Consider the following 21,958-nt stretch of genomic DNA (forward strand, 5'->3'; position numbering starts at 1 on the left):
TCCACTGAGTCTGCCTGAATAATCTAGTATACTCTCCTTATTTTAAGGTCACTAGTTAGCAACCATCACTCTATCTGCTACCTTAACTCCCCTTCATCACATAATGTATTCATAGGTTCTCAGAGTTAGCATGTGGACATCACAGGGGTGACTGGCATTCTTATACTTACCACCAGGGAACTCCAGGTAGACATGAGCAGCACAGAGAAGCAGGAGGGTGAGGGTTCTTCAGAGAAGTGCAAGTCGTCTGGTTTGGTTGGAGCTAAGAATTTAGAAGCATTAGGTGACAGAGATAGAGCAGCTTGAGGTCACATTATAGTCTACCTTTTTCATTTTGGCCGTTCTCTTAGCTGTGTAGTTGTATCTTGTGGTTTTAATTTGCATTTCCCTGATGACTAATGATGCTGAACACATTTTCATATGCTTATTGTTCATTTCTGAGTTTTCTTTTATTGAGTATGTATATGTGTATGTATGTGCCTGTAAGTGTTGGGGTCATATTTGGGGGGATCTATGTGTTTAGAGAGTTTTTAAAATTTTGCTCTAGGAGATGGAATGTGCTTTGTAAGTGTAAATGTCAGGGAGCCACTGAGGTTTTTAGAGGAAGTGAGAAAATAGAGGAATGAGAAAATAGCAAGCACATGCTTTAGGAAGGTAAATGTGATATAGCAAATATATAAATGTATAAATTTGTATATGTGTGTGTGTGTGTGTGTGTGTATGAATGATTACATCATGGAGAATTTGAGTGAAATCAACTCAGGTAGGAAAATACTGAAATATTCTATGTCAGAAGAATTTAGGATGTAAACTAGAGATGTGGCTATGAAGATGTCTCATGAAAATAGAGAAAAAACTATATGGGGCAGCCATAGATTAGTTACCGTGCTTGAGTTTGTCCTGGACATTATAAAAAATGCTAAAAATGGTTGTGGTTTCACATTGGGAGATGATTGATCACACACACAATCACAGCTCTTTAGTGGGGAGGTAAAGATGATCTCACCCCAGTGCCCTTGGAGTTGGGTGAACAGTTGCAAGTTGCAGTGGGTGGGGCTGAAGTGGGACTATTAACATTAGGAAAGAGGAGTTAAGCCATAAAGCTGTGTTGAAATGATATTAGGACAAGAGGGGCCAAAGTGGCCCTTGAGAAGCTGGGCTAGGAGCCAAATGTCTGTCAGGCAACACAGAAAGTAGGAGGCAGCAAGCAACATGAGAGAGGATGGGTTGGATAATTCTGGGGACAGGGTGTGAATGCCTGGGGCAGATTTTTTATAGGTCCCCAGTGTCTGTTTTCTTAGAGCCTTGAGGGGGATGAGAATGATGGAGCATAATATAAATTGGGTGGCAAGGTGTGGGAAGGTTTTCTGAGTTCATGGCCAGATTGTGCAACTGCGTTGATTCTCTACATCATGTAGATTCCACTGTACCGATACTTTCAGAGGAGGCAGTAGCTATTGATCTCTAAAAAAAGAGTTTGTGCCCTTCTTTCACTGCTAAGGGGTCAGGAACGTCTTTTCACTAACACCTGATATTTTGTAGGGAGGAATGTAGTCATTTAGTCTCAGCTGCCTTCCTGGAGGGCACTGTCACATTCCTTTGCAGAGAAGCCTTCACACAGCTGACGACAAGGGCCTTGCCCAGGGTCACACTGTGCAACAAGGTTAGAGTAGGGTTAGCATTTACCGTGTGTGCCCACTCTCGGTTTGGTTCACTGGTTCACTCTGCTTGTAATCGTGGCAGCCCCTGGAAACAAAATCAAGGAAATATGAGGACAAAGAGTATCCAGAGAATTCAGAGGTGTGTAATAATCTGTCCTTAGTAGTATCATGCAATAACGAGAGATAGACCTTTGAACCAAGTACTGCAACACACAATACACTTTAGACATATAATCTCCCTGCTTCAATTTTCTTATTTTTAAATTTGTGGGGTGAGTATGCAAAAGCTTGTTCATTTTCCATCTTTTTGTAAGTAAACAGGTACTCTTGCACTACACTGGTGAGTGTAAAAACTGTGATACAACCTTGCTTGAGAGCAATTTGGCAGTTTTGTTCACAAGACTTTAAAATGAAATCAGACTCCAGAATCATAGTTTAGGAAGAGACTATATAATAATTAAGATGGGCATAAAGTTTATGTGCAAAGATGTGCATCCAAGCATCAGCTTTAATAGCAGAATTGGGAAACGACATAAATATCCAACTGCAGTAGAATGTTTGAATAAAATTTGGTTAAAACTGCAGAATAGAACACAATGTAGCCATTAACAATGATGGTACATAACAGGGGCTGGCAGACTAGAGCTCATGGACCAAATTAGCCTGCTGCTTACGTTTGTACATCAAGTTGATGGGGGCACAGCCTGCTTGTCATTTACATAGTGTCAATAGCTGCATTGTGGCTACTGTGTTTTTCTGACAGAGATCTATATGACTGTATTTTATGTCTAATTGTCCTTTTAATATTTATTCAAAAATTCTTCCTGCCACTGGAGTACCATGATATTTTAGTGCCATGGTTGTTAATAGGACAAAATCATAGTGACTTCAATTTGTAATACACAGTGTTTACCCCCAAACAAGGAAATCCCTTTGAATATATTAATTAATACTTCAATCTTAAACGTAAGACTTTCCTGTCTCTCATTCAGCTAGACAGCTAGAAACAACTATAGTCGAGCTGCCTACACCAACATTGAGGTGTAGCCTTTCTTTCCTCCTTCCCCACTGTTGTCTTCCTCGCTTTCTTCTCTATCTTGGTAACCCCAGGAGAGCCAGAAAACAGGGTGGAAAAGGACTGAAACATTCTTACTTGACTGGTGCTTTTATAAGAGAGCCTTACCATCTCTGAGAGGGGTAGGCTCCCTCACCGTTAGACACTCATGTATTTTGTTTCTTTCCAGAGCCCAGATTGGACTGACTTCCTTCTGTAGCCAGCCCATTTTCCTGCAGCAGCTATGGCCTGACTTTTCCCCTGGTCCTCTGCAGAAATGGTCTCTCTCAGGTTCCCATGCCTTTTCTAGGTTGCCCTCTTGGGCAGCATTTAAAATGTTTCAAGTTTGACTTAATCCCCAGAGTGTCCCACAGTAAATATCCATGCATATTTCAGCTTGACGCACTCTGGTCCTGCAGTGGACCCCAGAGTGGCAGTAAAGCCTTTCGGTTCACTAACTAAATAGCTGGATGACTAATTTCTGCTTTATATATTTTCCATGTAGATGTCAAATATTGGTACACTTCACCCACCAAAATCCTGCATAAACGCAGCAAGACCTGAAGGTTCTTTGAAAACCTTTCTCACTTACACAAGGTGAGAGACAGCTCCTCTTCTTCTTTGTGAATGACAGTTAGATGGTGAGAGAGACAGCATAGCCCACTGCAAAGGAGTCCTCATTGAAAACTCTCCAGCTGCCCAGCTGCTGTTGGTGAACAGGTCTCCTTTTCAGTTCTCTGTGACTGATGATTTAATAGGTGATTTGTGTCTCCTCTTATGTGTGCTTTCAATGAGCATACATTGCATATATGGTAAGAAAAAAGCACTTAAAAGATGTTGTTTCCATTTTAAAATTTCCTATATTTTGAGTCTTTGACCCTCTATTGTTCTCATTTATGAAACAGGCTAAAAATAACAGCATCATGACTCTTGCATAATAGCTGGTTTATTTAGCTTAAAAGTTATGAAAGACCTCTTAAACAGAGTAGGTTTCATTTGGAAATATAGGGTCTCTTATGTCCTGCCTTTCTTATAACCCAGCCTTATCTTTTCTGGTGAATAGAAAGATTAGCCTTGACTCAGAAAACCACATGTCCCTTTCTAACTTACTTACTGCTTGTTTCAAACTTAAGCTAATTACCCAAACAGCACCTCTAGCAGAGAAAAGCTGACACAGAAACTGGACAAAGTCTGCAGCTCAAGTGCTCTGAGGAGAGAGCAGTAAGTAAGGTGCTCTGCACAGCTCAATAATTTGCACCACAGGAAAGCCATACTTCCAAGGGCAGGCAATATGTCTGCAGTCCCCTCCTGGAGGAAGGAGGGCCAGGAGCTCATCTTTATGGCTTGAGGCTTGAAAGCTGCTTAACTGGGCGGAACGCCACCTCCTTGCCATCAAAGCTGTCCACCTGGCAGTGAATCTCAATGAGACAGCTGACTGGCTCAGCAGACAAGTTGCCTTGCCAAGGGGATGAGAACTTAACCAGAAGGTCTTTCAGGAAATCTGTTTAGGATGTGGGGGATGAAGAGGAAGAGAAGGAGCAATTCATCCCCTGAATGAGGTGAATGAGAAGGAATGGCTGTTCCTTCATTACATGCTTTTTTGAGCTTTCCTGTGCCCTTAACTCATTGAGTCCTAAATTTTAAAATTCTGATTTTGATTCTGATATTAACATCATGTATTGAGAATCCTTTGTGAATAGCACATGGACTTTGACTCAATTCAAAGAACAAAGCTAGGAAAAGTCCTTACAATTTTTGTTTTGAAAATTACCAATACAAACAACATTGCAGAGAGGACATGAAGCTATTAGTTTTTGAAATATACAATTGAAAAATACCTTGATTGTTACCTTTCACTAAAGGCTTAAAATTATAAGCCTAAGAATTATTATTCTTATCTTACCCAGTACTTACTATATGTCAGTATGGTATCATGTGATGCCCTTCAGAACCTATGGATGAGGCTTGTTAGCCCCACTTTGAGGGCAAGAGACACAAGATTCAGAGAGGTTTCATAAATGACTGTGGACATGAGTAAGTGACAGAAAAATGATTCAATCCCCAGGTTCACCCACTCCAAAGCCCAGAATGGTATGGTTGATTATACCAAATTTGCTATAACAAATAGTGTTTTATCACATAATGAATAACAAGGGCTACAGAGACAGGACTGTGTGAAATGTGTGTGGGATATGGAGATATTCCACCAAACTGCTCCCTCATTCCATGCAGTGGGGGAGGGGAGAAGGCAGGAATGAATGAAGCCTGGGAATAACTTTCAGAAAGTCCAGTGTTCTACTTCTGGCTTGGGGTTGTGACAAGATGGTTCCTCCTCTGTCCTTGACAACAATGAAAATTTATTCATTTTAGGGGCATGTGTGTTTTACATAGTTTGTCTTTTTAAACGATGCCTTTGATTCTTTTGGAATTAGATAAGGTCAAATTAAAGAAAAATAAAATATGATGGAGTAAAATAAAGTTTTTTATTTGCGACTCCTAAAGCAAAGACTACTCAAACTAAGTGGCCATTTGGAAGCAGTATTTGGACACAAGTTAATGGATCCACACACAGGCCACGTTTGACTCCCAGCCTCACTCCTGCTGGCTATGTAGTGTTGCTGGGGTGAGTCATAAAATATAAGCCTCAGATTCCTTGTATATAAGTAGGAACATTAGAATTTACCTCATAGGTTTGTTGCAAAGAATGCACAAGGTATTCCATACATAGTGCTTAACAATCTCTTGCCCTCGGTGAATACTGAAAAAAACTAATTAGCTATTAACTCACCTGATTGACATGGTATGCTGCTCCATTCTTGAAAATTAAATATCTATATACCTATATATCTATCTATGTATCCCTCCATCTATCATCTATCTTCAGCGTAGAATGCTGCTTCTTACTTATTCTTGTGGTTTAGCTTAAATGTTATCTTCCTGAAAGAATTGATTTCTTCATTCACTGCATCATTAAGGAATGAATAGGAAAGAAATGACCCTGTTTCCTCTCAAGTCTGGTTTAGGTATCCATCTGGGTGCCCTTGTAGCACCTTGTTCTGACAGCTGTTGGAAGATTTGCACATTGTGCTGAAAAAGCCTGTTTACTCACCTGTTATTCCCTTAAAGGAAGGAGCTTTATTTTATCTCTTTATCCCCAGCACCTACCACAGTGTTTCAAACACAGAATCTATACAATAGATATCTTACTGGGAGAATCAGTTGAACCTAATGAGGTGATATACGTGGAAATAAGTTATTAGGAATGCTGTTACACTCCTTGGGTATTATTGTAAAATATAATAATGACTATGGCATACAATTATTCCCAGTAATTCTTCCTCTCTAATACCACTAATAAAGAAAAAGCTACTTAACCCTTTGCTAAGTAAAAGGCCAAGTGACATTATCTCACACCAGGGCTTCACTAAATAGACGGTTTCTTCTAAAAAACTTTTTTCCATACCAAACAAAGTGCATGATGATTTTTAAAAAGAAAACTAGGTGTGTGGTCATCATCTGTATCACATGTAGAAGTCATTTCTACTGACCTCAGTGTGGCTCACTAGAATTTCCAAGTTCATGTCATCTAGGAAGAGCTTCATAACTGAAGTGGTGAATATTTTTTATGACAATGACATTGAACACTCTTTAATTCTCAGAATGCTGAAGATCAAAGGACAACTTTACTGATGGATTCTTTTGCAGTTTGCAGCACAGCTCTCTGGGTGTTGTTAGGGCTTTAGAAAGCCTCCCTGGCACTGCAGATGGGTGCTCTGAAATGAGAGGAGGGCAGCAAAATGAGCCAAGGCTTTGTGTCTGCTCATTACAGGCGCAACAGTTATGCAAACTAAGAACCCAACATTTTACTAAACTGATGCCAAAAATCTTGTCCCACACTAAAACAAATGTTTGAATTTGCAGCGAGCCTATGTAGAATAAAATCAATATGCTGTTGTTGGAATACATATCTTTTGATGAAATTGGTGCTTAAAAATGTCTTGGACATTTATTTTGAATGAGCCTTATCTAATAGCAAATTGGATATGCATTTTTATCTATTAGAGATGTAATCATTGGAAATGTCCGTTCCCCACCCTCTCAAAAATTCTTTTGGGGAGAGATGTGATGGGAGAGGAGTGAGCAGTTTTGTCTTAAACACTTTCCTTACCAGTGAGATGGTTATTTAGTGTGATGATTTTAGAGATGAGAAAACCAAAGTTTGGGTAGTTCAAGATTTTCCCCTACAGGTGAAGCAAGTATTTGAACTCAGGACTATATAACATCCAAGTTCACATTCCATCTACCATATTAAGTTACCTTTCAGGAAAGGTGAGTTTTGCCTATGGTCTGATTAAATCACTCTAGTATCTAATTTCTTCCTTCTATTTACACAAAGTTCTGAAAATGTAAGCCACTTCATTATAGGAAGAAAGAGTGGAGAATTGTCAGATATTCACTTGGTCTTATGGTTAAGATATTATGGACTCAGCTTTGTGAGTCCCTTTGTTCCAGGAAGTAATAAATGAACAACAACAACAACAAAAACAGCCTTTCAGACTCCAGATTAGTTTCACACTTCCTAATCCCAGAAAAGGTAAAGAAGAAGGGAATGGTTCTCAGTTGTTATATCTAAAATCACCAGACTATTCCTGCAAGGCCACAGGGACTTTTGACACTGATCATTTGATTTTTATTTTCAACATTGGGTGACAATTCCATTTATCCCTATTTTCTCTTTTTTCTTCATAATAAATCAACTAACTCCCTCTTCTTAGGCTTATCAAACTGCATTGTTTGCAATATCTCATAAATGGGAACTTTATTTTATTTTTCATCTCCTGTCATAATCATTTGCCTGGCACAGAAGAGTTCAGAACACAGTTATACAATGGAAGCTCAAGTATTATAATCTCACTAATTTGTTTCCATTTATTATTCTGTCAAATTCCACTTACAAAATTAGGACACAAATAATGTAGCCATGAAGACACATCTGGAAAGCAAATTCCTTCTAAGAACATTTTATCCCATTGGAGCGGGGATCTGGAGAATAGTCACATGCACCAGAAAGAGCAGGTGTGGAGTGGTGAACAGAGGGTGAAAGGAGCCAAACTTAATCTGGACGAGGAAGTCCCTCTGGGCCTGTGAAAGCTGGAGACCAGGAGGCCCAGGCAGGTGAGTCAGGGATGTCTAATGTGGTAAAGTTGTACGTAATGGATGTCTAATATGTTTATATTTAAATTTTAAATATAAAATTTAGGGGGCACTTTAGGGGGCATTTATTTTTTGTTTATGGGTGATCATGAGATTCGACTATTTTTTTTCTAGAAGGAGAGTCAATATTCTTAAAGTTATAGACGAAACACTGAGACTTTCCCTCACCAAGTGGAAAAGCCACTTTACTATGTAATACAATACACACTTAAATCAGCTCCTTGACTCTTTCTTCCTTCTCATTGATTTACATGCTTCTTTATGTGCTAGCATTTTGCTCTTTTGATCCTGTTAGCTTACTTCATTTATATACTTAAGTGATCATTACAGAGTGTACACTCTTCACCTGGCAGCACCGGGTGGTTGCTGGGAAACCACACAGACAGAAAGCCTCAGCTCTAGAATCTTAATTCCAAAGCATTTTATATTCTGGTCTAGAAATATTTCCCACTCTCATTATTCTTATTTTTCATAATTTTCTTGGCAATTATTATACATTTATTTTCCAAATGAACCTTTAAACTATTTTGCCTAGTGCTGAGAAAAATATTCTAATCAACTTTTGATTGAAATGAACTAATTTTATTATAAAGTGTATCTTGGGATACTAAGACACAGTATGTCCTTCAGTGTATTTATTTCATATCCATTCACATTATCAAATCTCTTCTTAATGTTGTTAGCTTTTTTCAGTCTTTTGGTTACCAAGCATGCAGTCATATTATATGCATACAATATTTTTTCTCTTTTTTCCATTGTTAATACCACTTCTTTTATTTTATTGTCTTAGAATGCCTGAAACAATATAATTTAAATTGTGATCACTTATTTTCTTTTTAATGTGATGTTTGCTACTGGTGTTAAATATACAGTCTTTGCATTTCTAATATATTTATATTTTTTGACCTGGAGTTTTTATTTCTAAATTAGAAATGGCAGCTATTTTGAAGAGGTGTTTCTTAATGTTAATTAATGTATTTATATTATGTTTCTCATTTATTCTATTCATTTGAGAAGTTATGTTGCTATATTTTCTAATGTTGAACTATCCCTGCATTCCAGCTATACTCTGCTTGGTTATGGGATGTTATTCTAATATGCACCTGGTTTCAGTTTGGTGATTTTTATGTATAATTTAGTTACTGTATTAGATTCATATTCATGAGTTAAATTTTTTAGTTTTCTTTTTATTCTATCTCTATTAAGTCTGGGAGTAAGGTTATGCTAGCTTAGTAAATTGAATTGGGATGCTTTCCATCTTTTGCTATGGTCAGAAATTTTTTGAATAACATAAGGATTATCTGTTCACAGAGAGTTAGATAGATTTCAGCTGTAAAACCATCTGGACCTGGCACATATTTTAGTGAATAGATAATTTTTGAATAGGGTTTGTGGTACAGTAGAAAAAGGACTATCTTTGTAATCAAAGACATATTTAAATCCCTGCCCAGCATTTGCTGATTGTGTGCCTTGGATGAATGACTTATTTTCTTTTCTGTGCAATAGTATCTATCTATCTATCTATCTATCTATCTATCTATCTACCTACCTACCTATCTACCCAGCTATCACCTTGAAGGGAAGAGTACTTCCCCAAAACATTTATTACATGAGAAATTGAATTAAAGAGCTGAGTAGTGTCTGACAAGTAGGTGCTCAATCAATAGCTATTTCTCATTTCTTTAAGTCATTCTCATTATAATCATTCCTCTCCGACTTCATGCATTTTCATAATCTTCCTGAGCAATAAATATATCTATCTGTAATCCACTGGGTTAAACTTACTAAATTCTCTATAATGTCCCTGTGCACTTAGGTGAACCCAACAGCTGTGCTGAGACTATAGGGTCTGCTGGAATGACTGCTGCATTGGTGCTCTTTCCACGATATTATTGTTCCTAATTTTTATCAAAGTTCAGGAAAATCTGATGAGGAGGCATCTCCTGGTTTCCAAGCTTTAGAATATATATATAGAGAGAGAGATATATTATAGATATATTATGGATCTATATATCTAGATATATTATAGTATAATATACATATATTATATATTATATAATATTATATATATTACAGAATATATAATATATAGTATAGTATAGTATATATTATAATATATCTAGATATATAGATTATATATATAATCTCCAAGGCAGCTTTGAATAGCATAAACATGCTTTGGATTTTCTGCTTTGTAAGAGCTGGTCATCTGACAGAACTTTGGGCCAATCTAAAAATCCAAAGCCAAGATTATTGTTCAAAAGCATTTATTTAGTGCTTTAGTAATTTATTTCAGGAGTAGACAATAGCACCATTTGTCCATAGCAAATGTTTAATTCTAAAATATTTCTGTGTAAGAGATTTTGTGGGTTTCCCCCCCAGTGGAAAGCATTATACAAAATGCTTGGGTGTTTATATGAACAGTTTCTCAATAAATTCAAAGGGGAGGGTGATTGATATTTTGAAGGTCCAACAAGGAAGAGAAATCCACCTGGGCTGTGGCTGTATGAAGCTAAGATAACTGCCTGAATAGCTAAAATGAAAAGGACCATATAAAGTCAAGCCCATCTGGGTAGATGAAAAATATATATAAATATACACACTAATGGAGGCATTATAGTTTTCTGAAGAATACATTACAGATTGTTAATGTTACATTTGGAAGAAGAACTTAGGATTCATGGGGACAAATAAGTAAGGAAACAAAGAGATTTACATTTCATTTTATGTAAATCTCTCCCTCCCCCTTTCTCTTTCACTCTGACATTTTTATCACAAATTAAAAAAACTAATTTATTTTAATATACATTTTATTATATGGCAGTACTGGCCTTTTCCCACCACTAAATTGACTATCATTTATATTTATATTATTTATGTTATTTGAATTATGGAGTCAAAGCCTTAAATCTAGTCATACTCCACATTTGTTTGAACTCCTTCATCCCCTCATTTGGGTACCAAGTCTATCTTACTTCCATTTGTTCTTCATCTTACATTAGGCCCTCCAAGGAAAATTTACTGCAAGTCTGGCCCAGAAAACATTTTTGGAACTTAAGCTTTGTTTGAGGGTGTTTTTGAAAAGGAAATTCGCCATCATCAAATACAGTTTCTTGAGCCCACACAGAGTGTGTGGCATGGGTCCAATAGTTCCTTTCTGGGTCCTTTGAGATTTGTTTATTACTTTGAAAATCAGAATTTCCATAGAACAGCATAAGCCTTCCCTGCCTTATAGCTCAATAGAATGGCTGAGCAAAGATATTTAACTTAATTTTGAGGGTTGGTTTTACCACATGTATTAACAACGGTAAAAGCAACTACACAGCAAAACAACCATGACTGAATGAACACACTGCACAGGAAACTAAGCTTCATTTTATTTCTTATGCAACTTTTAGGGTCAATATGATGTTGCTGGGTTTGCTGGGCCATCTCAAACCTCAGATGTTTGGGTGCAGAACTAACGTTGAAATAATCATCCTTGAGGGGTGGATTAAGTATGAGTTATAAAGCATGATATTGACAGCTAAAGCAAATTGTCTTTTAGTTCAAGAGTAAGAGCCTTTGCTACCGAGACAGGCTGTTGATTTTCATTGCTTTTCCTTTTTGCTATTACTCCTGGCATCTGAGTTCTTAGGAGTGTTCACTTTTGGTCTCAGAGATGTTCACTTTTGGTTATGGGGGCCACACTCACTAGCTAACTCTTTATTGTTGAGTATCTAGGGATAATTTGCACCTACCCCCAAGAAAATCTCAGTTTCCATAAAGAATTTTATTTGGCTATCTCCTCTGATCTACCTGTCTCCTCTACCCCCTCTGCCCTCCTTTCCTACCCTCTCTTGCTCTCTCTCTCTCTCTCAAATGCTGACTTAGGTCTGCATAAGAATGTCACCAAGGTTTCACTAGTCCATACTGAAATGAGGAAATAAGAACAATATCATATATAGCTATGGCACTTATCAGGGCTGCTTATCAAATATGTGCTGTTAGATGTTGCCATCTCACCTGGCACACGGTCAGTTTTCACTTCTTGTCTTCCTTGTGGTTGAATAGGGCCAAGTGACAAGTTCTGGTCAATGAAGTATGAGAGAAATGGTGCCTGATATTGTGGAGCACTAATTGCTGATGCAAGAGTGTGTAGAACTCCCTTCTCCTTCTGACACAGCTGTTAGCCATATTTGAGATGGCTCCTTCCTCAGTCTTGATCTCTAACAGATGGCCATTCCTGCCTACCCATGAAAAGCATGTAGCATGTTGTTTTAAGTGGATGAGCTTAGTGGGAGGGGGGAGTACTCATTACTACAGCATAATTTAGTGTATCCCAATACAACAGTTAATGTGTGTTGTACTAATGTCTGCTGTACTTTCTTAGAAATGTTTCTAATATATTCTGATATTTTTCTACCTTTAATGTCCTTGATGGAAATTAAAAGTTGGCACCCTATGACAGTTCCCATTCTTTGTTGTTGTATTTTAATTGTATTTATCCATAAGTTCTAAAAGTCTTGAAACCACTACTTTAAGTCATCTTTTATGACCCAGTAAAATAATACAATGGACTGACCTTAGTCCATTAGATCCAAATTCTTCTGTAACAGATATAATTTGTGGGTATCCATGACATTTAACCTTATCCCATTCTCCAGGGTTATACAAAGGCTCACCTTTTCATGGCCTGTTCCTTTGAGGCTTCCTAAATTTCACTTTCAGCACCTGCAAGAATTCATTCAGTGGTTTCTGCCAATCATGCCAAACCTGTTGGCAGTTAAATGCACCTGCCCAGGACAGCATGGATTTTCAAATCTTGGGAGCACTGGAGATATAACAAGTTTCTTTAGGAATGAAGATGTAGGGGGCAACTGTCTGTGTGCTTCCTCACTCACAGGGACTTGAGGTTGATGAAAGCAGGGAAATTCTTGTCTGCTTCATTTACAACAACTTCAGGGCCTAGGAGAGTATATGTTATATAGTAGGAACTCAATAAATATTTGCTGGATAAACTAATGAAATCTATGTATTTCATAACACATATTGTGCTAGTACTGTGAAACTTAATTTAAAAAGTACAAATTCCCCTATTGCTTTCCAATTTTTGAGTATTGGTAGACTTTAGAGGCTTTCGATCCTATGATTAAGTATACAATTATTAAAATTCTAGATGAATAGGTCAATTTCCTACTAAAAAGACAGGCTTTCTTTTTATCTCATTCATAAATGAGATAAAACAGTCAGACAAGATTGTTCCCATCAGTGTCTTAAGGGTATTTCATAACCACAGGTATGCAAGTGGTTTTCAAAACCTTAAAGCACAAAGCCACATATACTTTTGAAAGTATTAATGTTTTCCCTTCTATTGTTAGAAGTTGAAACTATTCACATATTTACCCTAGAGACAGTCGTGCATGACGGAGGTATGTGCAATGAAAATTCTTTCCTTGTCCACTATGCTGTCACCCATACTGTTTGGGCTTAAATGGTTCTTTGTTCACACAGAGAAGAAGGTCTCAACAGTCCGAAGGCACAAAGGGTTTGACTGGTCAGGGTTGGTCATGTGTGTGTGCACACACCTTGGACTGGCATATATGGAACTCAGATCTGGGCCAGTCTGTGTATCTACAACCTCTCTGTAGCCGATACTTGGTTTGCAAATAATTATTTAGAGATTATATCTCCATCCACATAAAAGTTCCTGCCCCAAAACTTGAAAGACAATGACAGTGTTTAGGTAGTAGAAATTTAACTGATTCCCTACCTTCCCTCTTATTTTTGTCTTATTGGTCTCTGCATAGCATGACAAAAAATGTCTTCTCATTGTACCATCTTCTCAGCTGTATGGTGGGAGCTGGATGTGCAGAGCTTGAAAATACAGATAAGATTCCTTCTCTTACATTTCTTACAACCCTTTGCAAATTGGCAATAAGAATGCACATTGTTTTATAATAGGCATGCATAAATAACTTATTTTTAGGGGTATTAAATATACCTATCAGTCTCTTACATAGAATTCAGTTGAGCTCTGAAATACAGACTGTCTCCAGTGCTCACCTGCCAGGTCTACACTGTGTCATTAAATAACTGAGTTTAGCAATGCAAATTATTTTCCAAATGAATTATGTTCCCATGTATAAAAGCATAAAGACTATATGTATGACTCATGGAATGTGCATACTCACAGCTGCAGTTGCACATTCTCGCAGAGAGTACCAGCAATCAGGATTTCCCGTTCTCTTATTTTTAGGTGACTTGACGAAACCGGAGGGCATTTAGATTGATGAATGATGTGCTTGACTCCAGACTTCTGCCTGCCCAGCTCCAGAGTTTATCTGCTTTCTGTTTGTTTTCTGTGCTCCTATTAGGTTGTTGTTAGTTACATTCTGATGTTTGTAGTTTGGGGAAATCTGTATCTTTGTTATTTATGTTATCAATAATGTGACCTGAGCCTTCTTCAGCAATGTTCCAACTGTTCCCAGGTCCTCAATCACTAATTATGCAGATGAACAGATTGTAGAAACTCTTTCCTTATGGCTACATTCTGGAGGAGTTGTTTTTATTAAATTGCTGGTGTCCTGATTATAATTAGATATTGGTCCATATTTATAGTTTCCCCTCTCTCTCTTCCCCTCACTCTCCTTTCCACTTACCCTCTCCTTTTTCGCTTATTGTAGGCTGAAAACCTTATCAAAAGAGAAATAGCAAGAGAAGCCTCAAGTCATGAGCTTCAGAAGTAAGTGTGCCTAATAGTAGATGACTGGGCAGTGTGTTACACATCAGGAGGTTCTGTTTCTTGCAGAAAGTCATTAGGATGTGGAGATGCCTGCCAGACAAAGTAGTATAAACTAGAGAGCTTAACAAGTACAAGGGCAAGGAAGGGATTCATTTACAGTCTTGCAACATAGCCTGGCCAGTCCACTAAGAAAGGAAATTTAACAATGGTCAGGAAGAAATATGGGGATGGTGGGGACCTCCAGTCTGCCTCATTTAGCCAAATCTTTACACGGTTCATCTACTTGTTCCTTCCGCGAAGTATACTGATCTTATTATTTGAAGTTTATTAAGCATTCAAGGTGTGTTCTACATGATGATGAAACTATGAGACACAACCTTCCCGGGGAGCAGCTTGCCTTAAAGTACTGTGAGTGTTTTAGCTTGAATAGAGCATAGAAGATGCGGCTAATTATGATTTAAAAAATGTACACACACATAATTTTTAATTGATGGGTAGTGTGGAGAGAAATAAGTGTTGAGGTTACAATGAAGAAGAAAATGCATTAAGTCTCAATTGTTTTTAAAAAGTCAATTTTGATGTTTTTATAGCCTAGTTTTAGACTTTCATTTATGGCTTCAAAAGAGATGTGTTATTTCCCTACCACTTTTATCTTGTTTAGAGAGTTAAATAAAAGAATGAGCTAAGTGTAGATGAGCACCAAGCCTCATAAAATTATGGGGGGTGTAATATTTATATAAAAGTCAACTTATAGGATTCTTCCATTATCTTGGTGTATCTGCATGTTTTACAGAGAAGTCCCAAGAACTTTGTGTAGGCCTTAGTGCTAATTAGCCAGCACCTAGAAAATAACTAAGTGCTCTAAGGAGAAGTCATTATGAAAATTATTTGGAATGACACCATGTCAAAAAAGCCTGCCTCTCTTATATTGCTGGAGGAAGTAAAGCATTTGGTATACCTAAATGGAAATAATGCTTTTTTATACAACTATCATGCAAACATAGGATTCAACTCAAGTCTAAAGGAAATTAGGCCTTTGTGAGAATGTTAATAAGAGTGGAAATTATGTTTTCCCAGAGGTAACTAATATCCAATGTTATTAAATAAACTATCGAATCCTAAAACAATAGAACCGGAGGGAAACAGATCTTATTGATTCCAATCTACCTGTCTTAAGACATCAGTAGATGTAAGCAATCTGAGAGAGAAGAAAGCTCCACTTATCTTTAAAGACTTCCAGAGATGATGACCCACCAGATTTTTTGTTAAGTTGTTCCAGAGACTCATACCTCCAACCCTCATATACTACTGTGATGTCTGCAGCACCAAAAAGGGGGCCTAATATTTATTTTATTTTTCTTTTCAAGTAAACATTCATTTAAGAATAGTTTTAAATTTACATAAACATGGTGAAGATAGTACAGAATGTTCCTGGTTTCACATACTATTAACATCTCACAACAGCATGACATATTTTCAATTAATGAGCCAATATTGATACATTACTTCTTTTTTGCATTTTACTACCTTTCTGAAGATTGAGTTTTTATCATTTTTTATTGTTATTCTATTATAGTTGTTCCTCCTTCTTTCTTTCTGCTGCATAGTATTCCATTGTATAAATGTACCGTAGTGTTTTGATCCACTTATTTACAGTTGGGCACTTGTCTATTGTATATAGTCCTGTTATGAACATAGGGGTGCATAAATTCCTTTGAATTGGTGATTTGGGATTCTTAGGGTATAGTCCCAGCAGCAGAAATGCTGGGTCCATTTTGAGTTTTAGTTTTAAAAAGGCAGTTCTATCTTTAGTTTTCTGAGGCAATTCCATACTGTTTTCCACAGTGGCCGCAGCAGTCTGCAGTCCCACCAACAGTACACAAGGGTTCCCTCACAACCTCACTAGCACTGGTCCTTTGTTGATTTATTAATGATGGTCATTCTGACATGTGTGAGGTGATATTGTGGTTTTAATTTGCATCTCTCTGATTGCTAGTGATGTTGAGCATTTTTTCATATGTCTATGGGTCCTCTGTATGTCCTCCTTGGAGAAGTGTCTGTTCAGGTCCTTTGCCCATTGTTTAATTTGATTATTTGTCTTCCTTGTGTTGAGTCATATTAGTTCTTTATATATAATGGAGTTCTTTATATATAATCTTATCTGATGTATCATTGGCAAATATGTTCCCCAATACAGTCATTTCCCTTTTCACTTTGATGATGGTTCCTTTAGCTGTGCAGAGGCTTTTTAGTTTGATATAGTCCCATTTCTTTATTTTATCCTTTATTTCCCTTGCCCTAGAAGATATATTGGCAAATATACTGCTATGTGGGGTATCTGAAATTTTACTGCCTATGCTTTCCTGTAGCATTTTTATGGTGTCACAACTTATCTTTAAGTCTTATCTATTTTGAGTTTATTCTGGTCTATGGTGAAAGTTGGTGGTCTAGTTTCATTTTTTTTTTTGCTTGTACCAGACCAGTTTTCCCAACACCATTTATTGAAAAAGCTATTTTTTGTTCCATTGTATGCTCTAGTCATCTTTGACAAATATTTATTGACCATAGAGGCATGGATTTATTTCCGGCCTCTCTATTCTGTTCCACTTATTATGTGTCTGTTCTTTTGCCAGTACCAGACTGTAGGATTACAGTGGCCTTGTAGTATAGTTTGATATCAGGTATTGTGATCCCCTCTACTTTGTTCTTCTTTCTCAACATTGCCAGTGCTATTTGGGGCCTCTTTTGGTTCCACATAAATTTTTGAAAAATTTGTTGTAGATCTATGACATATGCCATTGGTATTTTAACAAAGAATTGCATTGATTATAGATTGCTTTGGGTAGTATTGACGTTTTAATTATACTAATTCCTCCAATCCATGAACACAGTATATGCTTCCATTTATTTGTATCTTCCTTAATTTCTTTCTTCAGTGTTTTATAGTTTTCCAAGTACAGGTCTTTTACCTCCTTGGTTAAATGTATTCTTAGGTACATTATTTTTCTTGTTGCTATAGTAAATGGGATTTTTTTTCTCTAGTTTCCCTGATATTTCATTGTTAGTGCACAAAAATGCCATTGATTTCTGAATACTCACTTTGTATTCCACTATTTAGTCCAATTCACTTAGGTCAGATAGTTTTTTTAGTGGAGAATATAGGAGTTTCTATATACACTATCACATAGTCTGCGAATAATGACATCTTTACTTTTTCCTCTCCAATTTGTACACTTTTTATTTATTTTTCTTGTTTGATATCTATGGCTATAATTCCAGTACTACGTTGAATAAGAGTGGAGAAGTGGACACCCTTGTCTTTTTCCTGATTTAAGCGGAAAGCTTTTAGTTTTTGCCCGTTGAGTATAATGTTGGCTGTAGGTTTGCCATATATTGCCTTTATTATGTTGAGGAATGCTCCCATTTTTCTGAGTGTTTTTATCATAAACAGATGCTGGATTTTATCGAATGCTGTGTCAGCATTTATTGATATAATCATATGGTTTATATCCTTCATTTTGTTTTTGTGAAGTATTATGTTTATGGATTTGCAAATATTGTACCATCCTTGCATCCCTGGGATGAATCTCACTTGGTCATGGTGTATGATGTTTATAACATATTGCTGAACTAGATTGACAATATTTTTGAGGATTTCAGCATCTACTGTATTTTTTGGACTGTAAGACACACCACTCTCAATTTGGGAGGAATAATGGTTGTTAATGCTGCTGTTGAGTTCTGTTTACATTTACATTGGTGAAATATATTATTTACATTATTAAATATTTTACCACATTTTTTGCTTCAAACATTTTTTCCTATTTTCCTCTAAAACCTAGGTATGTCTTATGGTCCAAAAATTATGGTATGTTCATTAGAGATACTGGCCTATAGTTTTCTTTCTTTGTTGTATCTTTACATTGTTTTGGAATTAGGATGATACTGACCTCATAAAAAGAGTTTGGGAGTCTTCAGTCTCCTTGAAATTTTTGTAATAATTTGAGAAGAATAGGAGTCAGTTCTTCCTTAAATGTTTGGTAAAATTCAGGGCTTTTGTGTACTGGGGAGGGGGGTTCTGAATTGTGCTTCAATTTCACTAGTTGTTATCAATATATTCAGGCTTTCTGCTTCCCCTTGATTCAGTTTTGGGAGATTATATATTTCTAAAAATTTGTCCATTTCTCCCAGGTTGTCCAGTTTCTTGGCATATAGTTGTTCATAGTAATTTCTTACAATCTTTTGTATTTATGTGGTGTTGGTTGTAACTTCTCCTCTTTAGTTTCTGATTTTATTTATTTGGGTCCTCTTTCTTTTTTTTCTTGATGTGTCCAGTTAAAGGTTTGTCAATTTTGTTTATCTTTCCAAAAAAAACCAGCTCCTAGATTAATTGATTCTTTGATTGTTTTTTTTTTCAGTCTCTATGTCATTTAATTCTGCCCTGATCTTGATTATTTCCTTCTTTCTACTTGTTATGGGCTTTGTTTGTTGTTGTTCCTCTAATTCTTTTAGATATAGGGTTAGATTGTTTATTTGAGATTCTTTTATCTTCTCTAAGTAGGCCTGTATTGCTATGAACTTCCTTCTCATACATAAGTTTTGAGTTGTTGTGTGTTCATTTTCACTTGTTTCCAGATACTTTTTGATTTCTTCCTTGATCTCATTGTTGACCCATTCATTATTTATTAATATGTTATCAGTATGGATGAATTTAAAGATTTTTGAATTTTTTCCTTGAAGTTGGTTTCTAGTTTCAATCCACGTTGTCTGAGCACATGCTTGATATAATTTCATTTTTCTTGAATTTGTTAAGGCTTGTTTTGTGTCCTACCATGTGGTCTGTCTTTGAAAATATATCATGTGCATTTAAAAGGAATGTATATTTTGTTTCTTTGGGGTGAAAAAGATTCTATATATCAATTAAGTCCATTTGATTTAGATTGTTTTTCAATGCCACAATATCCTTGTTGATTCTTTAATGGACTATCCATTGTTGACAATGGTGTGTTAAAATCCCCTACAATGAGTGTGCTGCTGTCGATATCTTTCTTAAAGTCCTTCAAGATTTTCCTTATATATTTGGGTGCTCCTATGTTGGGTGCATGAATGTTACAAGAGTTATATCATCCTGTTAGATTACTCCCTTAAGTATTATTTAGTGACCTTCTTTGTCCTTTTTTATGCCTTTTGTTTTGAAGTCCATTTTGTCTGAAATAAGTATTGCTACCCCAGTTTTCTTTTCATTTCTGTTTGCTTGGAATATGTTTTATCCATACCTTCACTTTCAACCTGTGTAGATCTTTTGTTCTGAGGTACATCTTTTGTAGGCAGCATATGTTCAGATCATGTTTTCTTATCCATTCAGCCACCCTATGTGTTTTGATTGGAACATTTAGTCCATTTACATTTAAGGTTATTATTGATAGGTACTTATTCATTGCCTTTTTAATTTTTTTATTGGACCTATGTTTCTCTCTCTGTTTTCTCTTCCTCCTCCTCCTTCTTCCCCCTCCCCCCTCCCCCTTCTTCTTCTTCTTCTTTCTTCTTTCTTTTTGTCCCTTTAGCATCTCTTACAGTGCAGCTTACGGGAGATGAACTCTTTTAGCCTTCCTTTGTCTAAAAAGCTCTTTATATTGCCTTCCATTTTAAATGAGAGTCTTGCTAGGTCGAAATGTCTTGGGTGTAGATCCTTGCTTTTCGTTAGTTGGAATATTTCATGCCAGCCCCCTCTGGCTTGTAGTGTTTCTGTTAAGAAATCAGCCAAAAGCCTATCGGAATTCTCTTCTTTGTTTCTCCCTTGCTGCTTTTAAGACTCTCTCTTTGTTTTTTTGTTTTTAAAATTTGTCATTTTAATTATGACATGTCTTGGAATAGGCCTCTTTGAATTCATCTTGATTGGGACCCTCTGTGCCTTCTGAATTTGCTTCACTTTTTCCCTCACCAAGTTAGGAAAGTTTTCTGCCATTATTTTTCCAAACAAGATTTCTACCCCTTGGTTTTTTTTCTTCTTCTTCTGATATTCCTATGATGTGAATGTTGTTACATTTCATGTTGTCCTGAAGCTCCCTTAAACTATCACAATTTTTTAAAATCTTTTTTCATTTTATTGCTTTGACTGGGTATTTTTTTTCAACCTTGTCTTCCAGCTTGCTGATTTGGCCTGCTGCTTCATCTAGCCTGATTTTAATTCCTTCTTGTGTATTCTTCATTTCAGATATTGCATTCTTCATTTCTTCCTGGTTCTCATTCATAGTTTCTATTTCCTTTTTCATGCTGCTATAGTTGTCACTAAATACCCTGTAGCTCCCCAAAAGTTCCTTGTAGTTATTACTGAGTTCCTTGAGCATCCTTATAACCAATATTTTGAATTCTGTCTCTAATAGATTACTTGCCTCATTTTCATTTAGTTCATTTGCTGGGTATCTTCTTTTCCTTTTTATTGGGGTTTATTTCTTTGTCTCCCCATTTTAGGTGATTACCTTTGTTTCTGCATCTCAGGTTGCTCTATTTTGCCTGCCTGTCTTCATAGGGTGGACTTCTGTGGAAGTAGTTCTGTGGGACTCAGTGGTGTAGCCTCTTTGATCTCCTGCTCTGTATGCTCTAGGGTTTCCCTTTATTCAATTTATGTGAGTTCTCTTGGTGTACTTGGACTTTGATTATTGATGGCTTATTTGTTGCTGGGTTCTCTATCTGGCTGGCTGACTGGAAGTGACAACCCCCATTGCATTTTATATGCTGTTGTACAGTTGCTGGTTAACAAAGCAATACTACCCAGAAACCAAACCTACGCTAGCAATCAACCCCCATACCACCTCAGTAATATCAACAGCAATTGAGCAAAGAGTAATAAAGGTGGAGAGAGATTAAGAATATTATAAGATAGGAAAAGGGAATATAAGATGACTAAAGGATAGAGAAATGATTTTGAGCAGGAAAAGGAAAGAAAAATAGAGTAAGAGTAGGGAATAGAAACAAGGTGAAGAAAATAGGAATATAAAATTTAAAACATAGGTAATACAGGGAAGGGCAATGGCAAAATGGAATAAGAAAGGGGAAGGGTATAACATGAGGTTTGAAATAAAATTTAAAAAGTAGTGAACCAAAAGGAACAAAATTTCAGAACAACCACAACAGGGTCAATAACAACGACAGTTGAGCAAAGATTAATAAAATTAGAAGGAGAATAAGAATATTATATGAAAGAGAAAAGTAAATATAAGACATCTACAATAGGGAAAATTGATTTTGCAAGGTTAGAGTGAGGAGAAATAATGAGAGTAAGGAATAGAATCCAGGCTAAGGAAG

Source organism: Phyllostomus discolor, chromosome 3, assembly GCF_004126475.2.
Source record: "Phyllostomus discolor isolate MPI-MPIP mPhyDis1 chromosome 3, mPhyDis1.pri.v3, whole genome shotgun sequence".
NCBI lineage: Eukaryota > Metazoa > Chordata > Mammalia > Chiroptera > Phyllostomidae > Phyllostomus > Phyllostomus discolor.